Raw genomic sequence first — 14,724 nt, forward strand, 5'->3', positions numbered from 1 at the left:
TATTTTTTTGTTTAAACCTTCTCTTTGCTCTTTGTTTACCTACAGGATCCAGTCAGTCCCATCAACAAATGATGATATCAAAGTCAGATGAACTTATATAATGGAAGCAGACAACAAGAGATCTCTGACACACACACCCCACCCCCACTCTTCTGTAGCCTGATACCTTTGTCCTTCACATTTTAGACTACTATGTCTTGCCTGGCTAGACTGTTTGTAGCTACTTATTTGAGACCTTAGTGATTCCTTGCTTTTATTTTTTTTCTTTTTACTTGTCAATACTTGTTTGATACTACTGATCTGTGTTACACTATAACTGAACATATATATATATACATATATATTTCTCATATATATGTGTATATATATATATATATATATATATATATATATATATATGAATGATGTATGCCATTCAATTGTTCAATCTAAGTCATTGGCATAGCCAGTCAGCAAGGCTTTGGTTTCTCCTGGCCTCAATGATCTGCCATCAGAAGAGTCTTTTAAAAAATGTTGATTGAAAATATTTACATTCGTCTATGATATGCTCTGAATCAAAAAACAGCCGAGCTCAGCTTCCTTGAGTGAGACACGTCTATGCTTTTGCTAATTATTTATTCCGCCAGGCACTTGTTCCCTCCTAGTCAGTCATTCTCCCTCATTGGCCATTCACTCTAATAGCGTTCTCTCCCCAACACTAACTGGTCCAGGTCTCGCCCCTAAGCTGGGGATGCTGAGGTATGTCAAGGCAGCTGTCCTCAGTTCAGAATGGTGGAGTCCAGGCTAGGAGTTCATAGCCTGATCTTCCCAAACCAGGGTGACATTACAACCTGTGTTTTCATTCTTGAATTTCTTTCTTTCAGTGGGTGTGTCTGGGGTGGGGGTCGGGGGATGCCACAGTGTGTATGTGGAGGTCAGAGGATAACTTGGAGTCAGTTCTCTCCTTTTACCATGTGGTTTCTGGCAAATGAACTCAGGTTATCAGGCTTGGTGGTAAGTGCCTTACTTAATGAATCATCTTGCTGGTCTGGCATTGCAAATTTTGATTGAAATGTTATACCTGGAGATGGACAGATAGCTTGGTGCTTAAGAAAACTTGCTGCTTCTTACAGGACTGGAGTTCAGTTCCCTGAACTCACAGTGGGCAGCTCACAGTGCCTCTAACTCCAGCTCCAGGGTATCTAATGTTATGCCCAGATCGTGGGGACCCCCAAAAGACCACCACAGAGACCGAATCCCGCATGTAAAAGCAAAGAGCCTTTATTTCAAGCTCCCAGAGCCTGGTCCCTCTGTCTGTCTGACACAGCAGTGAGAGCAGAGAGCCCTGAGCTCAGGTGGGGCAGAGTTTTTATCATAGCAGAGGTTGGGGTGAGGGGATTGCCAGGGTCCAGGAACCTGATTGGCTGACAATTGTCTAGGGGTATCTGTAAAACGAAAAATAGGTATGTGCTAGACTCAAGGGCATCTGGCCACCTTATTTAATGGTTGGAATGTTTGGGATGTTAGGTACTTCGTCACTCCTGGGTAGATCCCTGGTGATATCAGCTTGAGGCTTTTCCTGGATCTGAGTGTTGCCTGCCAGTAAGCCTGTCACAGAAGCTGTGTCTGGGCCTCTAAGCCTGTCATGGCTGCTGTGTGGTCAAGCTGTTTTGGGGCCCCTTCACATCTAACACCTGCTTCTTGTTGTCACCTCTTATTACCACATACACACAGGGATATAGATCCAAAGAAATACATAAATATTTAAAAATAAGTAAATAAATTTTATACCGAAACAACAACAGCAAACAAAAATCTTCATCTCAGTAGAATATTGAGTAGATGCAAGTTAAGTACTTACTATTTACGGACTTCTTTATTTATTTAAGAATGGATGTCATGTATCCCAGGCTGGCCTGGACTGTATTGCTGAGGGTGACTTTAAGTTTCTGATTATCATGCTCCCAGTTTCTAAGTGCTGGCACTAAAGGTGTGCACCACCATCCCCAGTTTATGAGGTGTGGGGGGCAGTTATACCCAGGGCTTTGTGCACACTACACAAGAACTCTATGGATTGAGCCACAATTCCAGCCCCTGCAGTTTAAGTGAATAGTGGTCAAGCCCTGTACCTGAAAGGTAATAGAAAGAGGTCTTGTGGTGGTTTGGATAAGAATGGCCCCCTTAGGTTCATATATTTGAATGCTTAGTCATCAGGGAGAGGCACTACTTGAGGATTAGGAGGTATGGCCTTGTTGGAGGAAGTGTGGCACTGCAGATGGGCTTTGAGGTTTCAAAACCAGGCTCAGCTTCCCCCTCAGCCTGATGCCTGTGGATCAGGATGCAGCTCTCAGCTGCTTCTCTGGCAGTGTCTCCCTGTGCAACGCCACGCTCCCCGCCTAATGAGATCAGACTCACCTCTGAAACTGAAAGCAAGCCCCAACTCAATGCTTTCTTTGTGCAAGTTGTGGTCCTCATGGTGTCTTTTCACAGAGATGGAGTACTAAGCCAGGTCTCCAGGAGGAGGAAAAGGGAAGGCGACTCCAGAGCCTGCTGTCTCAGCTCCGTGTGGTACTCACAGGCACTCTGAATGGCAGTTGGCCTCCACTGTGCTCTCTGTGTGTGGGAATCTTGCTTCTTCAGGGCTGGTGTAAACCGTGCACTGTTTTCATAGTTCCCACTTAGGTAGCAACGAAAAGCACCACCTCAGGGTTTGGAGGGAAAAGGGAGGTCTCACTCATGGTGAGGTCTGGGCAGACACAGCTTAGCCTCTTTTGATATGAAATAGTTTAGTGGGGAGAGGATAAGTCTGCCCTAGAGTTTTAGGGAAATCAAAGAACTTCGTTCATTTCTGTAAGAAAGGGGAAAAAAAAATGATTGAAGTTTTGGTGGATCCCAGCCAGGACCTAGGGCGGAACAAGACTCAGAAATGAAATGAAAAGAGTGAACTTGTCAGATAAAGGCTCATTCATTTCCTTCTGAACTTCCACAGGAAGCCATGCCCAGAGAAAAAGGTAAAGCTCTCTCAAAAAGCTCAGCCCCAAGAAACAGGCTTTTGCGTTTGGACTGGTGATGTTGGAAAAATAGTCTGTTTGTGAGTCAACAAACATCTTTTCTTAGGTCCTTGCTTAGGCGCTTTTTATTTACATTTTCTATTAGGACTTGGGAGCTTGAGACAGGAGGATTACACATTTGTGACTATCCTAGGTAGCATATTGACATCCCTATCTTGGAATGAAACAAAACCAAACCAAACTTGTATTTGAAAACGATTTTGAACTTAGAACAAGATTGAAAAATGAAAACTGTATAAGAAAGCAAGGCAATCTTTTCCTATTCCTAGATTAAACTGTTTTTAAGAATTTACTCCCCCCCACTGTCATTTTCTCCCTTTCTCCTGCTGTGAATATGTGTGTGTGCATGTGTCTGCTTACACATATGTACACACACCCATGCTATGATTATACATATGCATGCATGCCTTTAATGTTCAATGTTTCAATATGTATTGCATAAAAATATTAATACCCTTTTTAGCATAGCAGTAGCAGTAGCTGAGTTGGCAGTATAAGTCTTCAGCCCACATTATACTGTTCTCAGCTTTTCTTATCATGCTGCTCATAGTATCTTTCCATTTTAGTAGAAGATCCAGTCTGGAGTCAGGTATTGCAATTATCATGTCTCTTTCATTTTTTTTTTTTTTGGTCTAAAATATTTTTAGAGCCTTTCTTTGTCTTTTAGATAGCGACATTTTTGAAAAATATAAACCCCCTTTATTCTGCTTTGAATAATAAATGTCTTCCACAGGCTTCTTTATCCAAGCCTAGGTCTCTAGTTAGTAATGCTATTGTGGGATATTCTAAAAACCTTTAGGAAGTGAGGACTAGCTGGAGAAGGTGAATGCTTGGGAGTTCCTTGCATCAGAACCTTTGTAACTGTTATTCTTTCTGTCTGCCATGAGATGAATGGCCTCTGCCAAGTGTTCCCATTGCCATGAAGCTCCCACCTCATGTGGCCCAGACTCACAGGAGCCAAGGACTATGCACGTAGACCGGAACCCATGAGCTAAATAAACCCTTACCCTTTGAATTAGTTTCTATCAGATGTTTGGTCATCACAAAGACAAATGAAAGCACCTTCTCCCTTTTCACAGGCTGTTTCTTGTGTGTTCTATCCGATGTTACCTGTAGCTGGAGCGCTTTCCTTCTCTGTTCCAGCACTGCATGGGGGATGTGTCCCGCCCAGATGGACAGATGGAGAGTGATTGTTGTGCTCAGGCTGTTGTTTGATATTTCCTTGGTTGTTACTAATGAGCATCTACAGGAAGCCAGAAACCATGCCAATATCCCTGTCTTCACTTAGACTTCTTTCTGGGTTTAGTGTCCGTGAATGATTCTAGCGTGATTCAGTTAGTATGATGATTACAAAACGAGACCTTTGAATTCCAGGACCCCCTCCACATTTCCCAGTCTACTTTCAGTATTCTACTGTAGGCCTCCACTTGCTTTCCTGCCTATGTATCTGTTGCCTATTTTGGCAATGATTTGAGTGACAGGTCTCAGAAGAACCCACCCCTTCCTGAGGGACTAAGTACCAACACTTGTTACTGGTTTTCAGGACCCAGAGCCTTAAGCCTCTAGGTCTGTTAAATTAGTCCATGAGCCATTGTCACTCCATGGCCAGAGTAACTTCCACACCTGAGGAAGCTGCCCTTTGCCCGCTCACAATTTTCATTGAAATAGTGCAAAAGACCCCAACCAACTGACTGGCAAAGGCTTATGAGTCCTTGTTTTTACCCAATGTTTTAAAAACCATTATTATGCTTAATTATGCAGTTGTTCAAATTATCCTAGCACTCTCTGGTGGAGTCGCTCCAGGCTCTGCCTTCATTCTTTTGATATACTCCAGCATTCTTGGACTGTGTTATTGTCTGATATCCTTCCAAATAGACATTCTAGGCCTATTTATACCAAGCTGTCTTTGGTTAGACATTTCTATGAGAAATTCTAGATCCTTTCAGCAAAAAGTATTAGAGGCTGGTGGTAGGGTTTAATCAGAAAAAGGTGCTTGTCACCAAGCCTGATGACCTGTTTAATCTCTGAGACTCCCATGGAACAGGAGAGGACAGATTCCCAGGGGTTGTTCTCTGACCTTCACGTGCACAGCAACACACACACACACACACACACACACACACACACACACACACACACACGAACACATACACATACACATACACATACACACACATGTGAGATTTGACTAAGATTAACAACAGCATCATGAGATACAGGTGAACAGCATGGGACCTCCGGGTGTGTTATCTGTGAATATTTTCAATTACGTACATACACATATGAATAGGCAGACACATACAGATGTACATTATTGAGGAAGTAATGAGTTCATACTGACTCTAGGTTGAACCCGTTCCTGTACCTACAGAGGGTTTTTTCATACCTTTCCTTATTCCACAATTATCAGTTTCTTCTCCCAGCGTGAGAACATGGACTTTCAACAATAATATATTTATATATTCACTCAGATCTATTACATATACAAAGTAGTTTAAAATTTGCTTTGCTCATATAACAACAACCAACAAAAATAAATCCTATTACGACTAAGTCTAGGTTTACAGTTTTCCCATTTGTTTCTCAGCTCCACCCACCTCAAAATGAGAATTGTAATTGGCATAGTCTGCGTAAGTTCTTGCCTTAGTTCCTTTTTCTTTCCTTTCATTGTGGCTGTGGTATTTATATGAAATACAAGTAAATTAGTGTGTTTCAGTTTTCACACTTGCTCTCCTTGTTCTGTATTTAATTTTATTATTTGAATAGGTCAGAAATGTTAATATATTTCTGTCCGATAAAATTATATAGAGAAGTATCTACATTCCCTCCCATTTCACTCCATGCCTATCCTTAACCATTACAGATAACCAACCCCATGATTTCATGTTTTATTTTTTCCTTTATTTCCTTCTGCTAACATATGTGTACATAAACAGTTTACCTCCTAATAAACCCACGTTCAGTTGGAATAAAGCAATTTCAAAATGTGCTTATCACAGCTAACATACTCAGCAGGCTTCCTTGGCATCACAGAATACTATGGAGTCTTCATTGCTACCCAGATGGGGATTGCAGTTAACTGGACATGGCACCTCCTCACTGGAGCTGACCAGTGTCATCCAGTGTCATCAGAGAACACCACACTGAGTATTACTAGTCCAGGAAAAGATCAAAGTCTGAAATAAGATTCCAACTGAATATATATTGCTTTCCCACTGTGACAAAATTGAAAAATTACCATTGTATGCCAGTGGCCATGTCAGGAGAGCTGCAGGTGGCAATTGAGCTTCGGGAGATCGGCCCACCAGGAAGCAAAGCACTGTGGATCCCGGATAGGCAAGTCCCCCAAGGACTTCAGCTCCAGAATGTCTCTTGCTACGGCTGTACCTTTGCATGATTGCTGCTGCCATTTTTCGAAGGTATCTGGCATGGTGTGAATGGGTGTGGGGAGATCCCTGTGGTGATATTGTGTTCCCCAAAATATTGTGCACCCTAATAAACTTATCTGGGGTCAGAGAACAGAACAGCCACTAGATACAGAGGCCAGAAAATGGTGGTACACACACCTTTAATCCTAGCATTCCAGAGGCAGAGATCTGCCTGGATCCCTGTGAGTTCAAGGCCACACTGGAAACAGCCAGGCATGGTAACAAGAGACTTTAATCCCAGGAAGTGATTTCAGAAAGCAGAAAGGTATATAAGGTGTGAAAACCAAGAACTAGCTGGTTAAGCTTTCAGGCTTTCGAGAAGCAGTTCAGCTGAGATTCATTCTAGATGAGGACACAGAGGCTTCCAGTCTGAGGAAAAGGATCAGCTGAGGAACTGGCGAGGTGAGGTGGTTGTGGCTTGTTCTGTCTCTCTGATCATTCAGCGTTCACCCCAATACCTGGCTCCTGGGTTTGTTTTTATTAATAAGAACTTTTAAGATTCATGCTACAGATCCCCACTGCCTTTAATGTAGTGTGATTATCTCAAGGAACTATCCCATTCTACTGGGCATTTTTACCTGTGGATTAGTATGAAGACGATTTCCTCTTAAGTTGTACTGATAAAGCAGGGGGTACAGAGGATAGAAAATAAGAACAAGGAATGGTCACACAGATAGGAATTACATGAGCTTCACTTGAGGAGTCGAGGAGCCGAATAGACTGTGGTGTAGGTTAATGATTAAGGAAAATAATCAAGTCCCAGAAGTCAACTCAAGTTTTTTTGATATTGGGAGATGTGTTCACAAGTTTCTGTGTGCATCATAGCTAAAACAAAGCTTTAAATAATTAACTTCATGTAACTAAAAAACAAAGAATTGGATGGTTAGTTAAGATAATTGGATAAGACTCTAAAATATGGAAAGTGAAACTATTAACCTGTTTTTCTGGCAATAATAAAAATTATTGCTGATGTAAATGGTGATGGCTGAAAGGCTCCTGACCTATGAGAAGTCTTGTTTTTCACCTGTAATATGTAAAATGTTTAATCATGTAAGGGATATGAAAAATGTTTTTTTATTTGTTCATTGTAATCATTCACTTAAAAGACAAAATGTAACCACATTGTAACTTTTATATTGCTTGAAAGATTCTGCTGGGGTATACATAAGCTGTAAGGGAGAAAATAAAGACACAGTAGAAGGAAAACACCAGGAAAGATGCAGAAGGAAAGGTGTAAAGGGAAGACATCAGGAAGTGGTGTAGAAGGAAGGCATCGGGAAGTGGTATAGAAGGAAGGCATCAGGAAGTGGTGTAGAAGGGGAACATCAGGAAAGCAGAATAGAACAAAAAAGAATAAAGTGGAACAAAAGGAAAAATAAAATAAAGAAGACACTTTTATCCCTCAGAAAAGGAGTCTGTATGTTTTTCTCGCCGACTCTGCATCTCCTTCCCAGTCTCTCTGACCTGCAGAAGTTCCTGTAGCCCTACCAGGCCCCCATCACATGGAGAACGGTGTCCCTCCTCTGTGATTTGGGACATTTCTGTCTTTCAGTCTGTTTGGAGATGTCCTGGGTTGAGACTGTTGTCACCGGGACACTTACCCTCCCTGCTTCCTCTTAGCTCCTTCCTGTGACTTCCGTACCTCCCCCTAAGAGCTGCCTGGTGTCTTCCTTCCACATCTTCCCTGGTGTTTTTCTTCTCCTCTTCATTTTTCCCTTACAGCTTATATACCCCAGGAGAATCTTTCAAGCAATATAAACAGGTTACTAGTTTCACTTAACGTGTTTTAGAGTCCTGTCCAATTATCTTAACTAACCATCCAATTCTTTGTTTTCTAGTTACATGAAGTCAATTGTTTAAAAGCTTTGTTTTAGCTATGATGCACCAAAGCCCATGAACACATTCCCCAATATCAGAAAGAACTTGAGTTAACTCTTGGGAATCAATTGTTTTCCTCAATCATTAACCTAAACCATATGTTCGGTTTAGTATGGCTCCTCAAGAGACTCATGTAATTCCTAGCTGTGTGACACTTCCTTGTTTTTATTTTCTATCCTCTGCAACCCCTGCTTTATCAGAGGCAGGGGAAATACTTTAAACAGTACAACTTAAGAGGAAATCAACTTCATACTAATCCACAGGTAAAAATGCCCAGTAGAATGGGATAGTTCCTTGAGATAATCACACTACATTAAAGGCAGTGGGGATCTCACTATACACATCCACACCATGCCAGATATGAGAAAAAAAAATGGCATTGGCAAGGATGCAAAGGTACAGCAGTAGCAAGAGACATTCTGGAGCCCAAGTCCTCAAGGCCTTGTCTATCTGAGATTCACTCATCAGTGCTTTGCTTCCTGGTGGGCTGATCTCCCGCAGCTCAGTTGCCACCTGCTGCTCTTCTGACATGGCCACAGGCAATTGTGAAGTTGAAAAAATCACAAGCTGAACCATTATGAGTATAGATGCAACAAGATACTAAATATCTTTCTTATTCTTCCTTCATCCTTACATAAAGATAACATATAATATAGTCTTTGTACTTTGCCTTTTTCAGTTAGTAATGTCCCATAAAAATTATTCCTTATCAGTTGGTAGATATTCCTCTCCCTCTTTTTAAACAGCTGTTCATATGTTGTAGTTTTATTTTCAATGTCTGCAAAGGCTTATGTGTTAAATGCATAGTCCCTGTAATCTTTAAGAGGCAGACTTTAAATGTGGTCATTATCTTATTAGAGAATATGCCCCAAAAGGATTAGTCCCCCAGTTTCCCTTTCTTTCTATCTTGTGACTTTTGGCTAAAGAGTGAGCAGCCTTGTAATATTGCATGCTTCTGCCATGATGTGTTGCCTCACCACAGGCCCAGAAGCGATGGCTTGAAAACTCGGGCATTGTGAGCCAAAACAAGCCTTTTTCCTTTGCGAGTTTATTATTACAGGTATTTGTCATACAAACAAGAAGCTGACAAGCACAACATTCCTCCATTTTAAGTATTTATAATAGTTGATCCAACCAATCTCTCATGTTTAGACATTCAGATGGTTTCCAGTCCTTATCAAGTACAGACAGTGATGCCAGGAATAAGCTGTGTCTATAGTTTGTCAGCATGGAGAGCCTCGGCAGGGGTCCTACTGAGGAACTGCCAAGTCAACAGAGAAAGGGAAACATAGTTTTGTTAGAGGCTGTCAAGTCCCTCTCAGAAGCATCTACGCCATTTTGCATGGTCTTCAGCCATACAGAAATGTGCCCACCTTCCCAACCTTGATAGCAATCTCATTAACTTCAGCTGTCAACTTGACATACCCGGGAAGAGGGAACCTCAGCTGAGGAATTACCTCCGTCAGACTGACTTGTGAGCACATCTATGGGGCATTTTCTTAACTGCTTATTGATGTAGGTGAGCCCAGCCCACTCTGAGCAGTGCCACCCTGTGTAGGTGGTCCTGGGCTGTATACGAAAATAGCCTGAGCGAGCCACAGAGAGCAAGCCAGCAAGCAGCATTCCTCTCTGGTCTCTCTTCTTGCTCCTTGGTTCCCACCTTTAGTTTCTCCTTTAACATCTCTCTGATATGGACACACAAGCCAAATAAGCCCTTTCCTTCCCAGACTGCTTTTGGTCATGGTCTTTATCACAGTAATAGAAACCAAACTAAGACACTGTGTGTAGCTGCACCTGCTGTATCTCCCATGTTGGGGAAGACAAGTGGATCTTAGCAGCTTGCTAGTCAGGAAGCCTAGCCAAACAGCCAATTCCAGGTTAAAGTAAGAGACGGTCTCAAAAAATAAGATGGGGAGTGGCAGAGTGAGGCACCCAACATTGTGCTCTGGCCTCCACACACATGTGGTGATATTTTATTTGTGCTGAAATGTGATATTTTGTTGTGCTTGCCTGGAGATCAGGGGGAAAAGGCCAGCCATTTTAAGTAAACAAGAAGTCAGGCAGCACATGCCCTTAATTCGACCACTTAGCAGGCAGGGTCTCTGTGTGTTCAAGGCCATACCAGGGAACAGAGCCAAGTGTGGTGACACACACCTTTAATCCCAGTACCAATCATAGAGACCTGGAGGTCTGTACAGACAGACAGTGACAAAGAAGTGAGGTAGCTAGGCTAAGAGCCAATGAGAGGGCAGAATAGCAAGGCAATAAAGGTGTGGGTAAGACAGGAAGTAGCTCTCACTTGGAAGCTGCAGAGTTGGTAAGGTAAGGTTGGCTGGTGGCTTTCCCTATTTCCTTGATCTCTCTAAGGCTTTCACCCCTATATTTGGCTCTGTGTTTTTTATTTAATAAGACCATTTCGAAATTTGTCTACACATGCATGGGCATGCACACCTACACATGTGTGTATATAACACACACACACACACATACACACACACACACACACACACACACACACACACACACCACAAAGTGTTTATATGTCAAAAAAGAAAGCTAGCACACAGATACCAGCTTTTGTGCACTATCCTCAGGTCAGTAGGCTCCTATCAAATTAAGATGCAAGACACCGCTTTCCTATCTCATTTAAACCACCTTCCTGGTGCTTTTGAGTAATTTTATTAATAGATGAGTGCCAGAGTGGTACTTCTGTTGTTATTTTTCTTTTTGCTTGCTTTTTGAGACAGGATCCTAAAGTAGCCTAGGCTAGCTCCAAATTCACCATGTACTAAAGATGACTTTGAACTTCTGATCCTCTAGTGTCCACCTTCCAAGTACATGGATTATAGACCTGCACCACCACAGTCCTATGTATGTGCTGTTTGAGGCTGAAACTTGGGCCTAGAGCATGCTGGTAAACTACCAGCTGAACTACATCCCCATTTCTTGTAGTCAGTTTTGTTTGATTAGATATCTCTTCCCGAAATAGTAAATTAGAAATAGTCTGACAAAATTTGGGGCAAATGGGTACAGGCTCCTGGCATTTATCAAGAGTGTCTGGTTTGGGCCTCATCCATGTTCTCTTGTTTATACCTTGATATTTGATTTGTTGTTTTGGGTCTTGATAGCTGGGGTCCCCACAATGGCGGAGCCTTTGAACACACACACACACACACACAACACACACACACACACACACACACACACACACTCATGTGCACATGCACACACACATACACACACAGACATACACACACAGACACACACACACACACACACACACACACACACACACACACACACGCACACACACACACACATGGAATCACACAAATAATGGACCAGTGATTAAAGGGTTCTGAGAGGCTGGCTGGGAGCAAGCATTAGATTCTGTTGTGTCTGTGTTAATTTTCCTACAACAGTTAATTTTCCAAGACCCACCCTAGCTGCCCTTGGTAGATTGTAGGAATAACTTAGAGAAGTATTCTCTGTTCCCGAGGTCGTATTCTCCACCACTTGCTGGCAATGCCTTCCTGATGCAGCATGTGTCCTTGGTAGCAATAGCAGATGTGGAAAGAAGCTGCCCTAGGGGCGCTGGAGCAGAACCTGCTTTTGTCCCTGCTCTCTCGCCCTGTGTTTCTAGCTGGAACATCAGCCCATTTCTGCTGGCTAATGGCCTTTCTCCTGTGGTGGTTGCTCTCACTTGCTAGCGCAGCTGGCCCTGCCCGAGGACTCTCACTCTGTCATACTGGCACAGTTGTGGGTGCCACCGTTAAAAGCTCAGTCACACAGTGAGCCCTGCCTAGGGGAGAGTCTGTTTCTGCAGAGTCAGCCTCCAGGTTCAAGGCAAAGCTGCCTCCAAGAACCTCCACTGCTCAGAACCTCTCAGAAACAAGTTCTCTTTGTCTACGACCTTGGTAAACTTCTCTGGACTTTCTGTCCAGCTTCTGATGCTACTCTTTTTTTTTTTTTTGTTACCTACTCGTTTTCCTTTTCTTTCTAGGCCATCCCATCCTCGGGGATCAATTATTTCTGCCTTTGTTCTGTTTTGTTTCCTGTCACATTTTTTTAAATATATTGCCTAGACAGTTAAAAAAATCACTAATAACTTAAACCTTTTAACTAGTGAAAATAAAAAAGGGGTGTGGAAGCCATCAAAGACGGGGAGAACCGTCGGTGGGAACGAGAGAACTGGGCCGCCATTTTGATGTCACTCCCTCCAATTGTGTGACCTTGGGCCAGTCAGTTTCATGGACCCTTTACCTCTTTATTTGTAAAATGACCTTTACTGTCCATCCTTGTCAAGGATCCTGTGATTTTAAAGACTTAGAGTACAAAGTGAATTTTGTGAAGCCAACCATATCGTCTTCAGTTAAAACTAAAACGTAGGCTGAATCAGAGAAGAGCTCTATTATGATTGGGGCATATTCTTCATCCCCAAGCTTGGACATTTCCCATTAATAAAAAATACGTTTCTTGATCAGTGTACAGGTTAAATATTGCTACAACAATGTTATATGGTCATCATAAAATTTCTGTGATATGAAAATACTTAGTTTATGTGCCCTAGGAGGTCATAGGTTAGGGAGTAGGGTGGTCTAGCTTAGGCTTGGCCTAATTGGTTCTGTTCTACACCATGAGCTTCTCATCTTGTTCTTGGTATTATAAAGCTAGCTTGAGAATGTCTCACAGCAATGCAAAAAACAAGAGTGTAATTCCAACATACATTTACTTTTCCAACTTTGAGTTAGTCTTAGTCATGTCATTATATTCCAATGACCAAAACAAGTCACATGGCCAAGATCATTGTCAAGGTGTGATAATGGTGCAAGGAGGTGAGGAAATTGTGTGTCTGAATAACAATGTTATATAAGACAGGGTGATTCTATATGGATTCCTCCTAGTGAAAATGAAGGTGGTGGTGAAGACATGTGTATACCACAGAGTTAAAACACTGATACTTCCATAGAACATAACTGGATCAACACACACACACACACACACACACACACATTTGGAGACACGGTCTTCACATAGCTCAGACTAGCACCAACCTCTTTATGTAGTAAAAGCTGGCCTTGAACTTCTGAGTTCAAGTTTTACCTTTACCTTCTGAGTACTTGGATTACAGGCATAGACTACAACGCCTGGCTCTGAATCTGTTTCTAAGAGAATGAAGATGCTATTTGAGGCTGGCTGTATGGTTTTATGGGCACACACTTCAAGGTGCCTCTGATACTTTCATTTTGCTGCAATAAGGGAAGTCAAGCTCACAACACTACCTGAAAGGTGCCTGAGCCCCTCAACTTTGCAGGATTGTGGAAAGTTTCTCTGAAGTACTGACTGAGCAAGCAGATAGATGACTGCTTTTTCTAGTCAAATGGCAGATGAATTTGCAAATGCTGACCAGAACAAGACGAAATAAGACCAAATAAAGCACTTCAAAGGAGAGCTATACAACAGCACACCTGTCATGGAACTTAAAAATTACATAGACTTATGTTGTACTGTAAAATCATCTCTCCCTTTCCTGAAGCTATTTGTCTCCAAATCTGCCACTTTTTTTTTTAAATCTTGATACCTCTGCTTGTATTCATGTCTCCAAATAAAGCAACAAACTAAATCCACAATAAAATGTAAACACATCAGTGATGATTAAGTTGTTTAAATAAACACAATTATCTTATGGAACAATAGCTATGTACATGAGGCAAGTGTTGTTACTTGAGAACCAACGAGGAATTGAGACTAGCCAAAGGAAGCAAACAGTTTATTTTTCCATTTGTTGAGCTGTATTAATTATCTTCTGCTATGTGGCAAGTGATACCGAAACCTGATGATATTAAGCAAGCATTTATTCCTCTTACAGTGGCAGCAGGTCCTAAGTTAGAAAAAGCATAGCTGGATGGGGTGCCTCTCATGAGCCACAGAATCAGCTGAAGTTGTAGTCATCTGAAGACATGGCTCGGGAATCCGGTACCAGGGTGGCTTGCTTGCAGGGCTGATGAGTTGATGGATCCTGCTAACAGAAGTCCCAGCGCTGTGGCAGTGGATATCAGTAGGGTTGTTTGTATGTCATCATGGCATGAGACTGGGCTTCCTCCAGAGACAGTGTTTATAGAGAGACCGGGGTTAGGGCTACAAAGCACTGGATGATCTAGCCTTGGAAGCCACACCCTGGCTCTTTCTGCAGTATTTTATTGGCTCTCTGGATTATGCAACAGGATGACGGAGTGCGCTCACATCACTCATGGTTTCAGCATGAGTGCTTCACTTCAGTACTGGTTCAGAACAAGCCCGTTGCAGTCAGTGTCAGAGGGGATGCAGAGCTGTTCAAACTCTTGACATTGTGACATGACACGGTGATC

Source organism: Peromyscus californicus, unplaced genomic scaffold (assembly GCF_007827085.1).
Source record: "Peromyscus californicus insignis strain IS unplaced genomic scaffold, ASM782708v3 Scaffold_16__1_contigs__length_79575227, whole genome shotgun sequence".
NCBI lineage: Eukaryota > Metazoa > Chordata > Mammalia > Rodentia > Cricetidae > Peromyscus > Peromyscus californicus.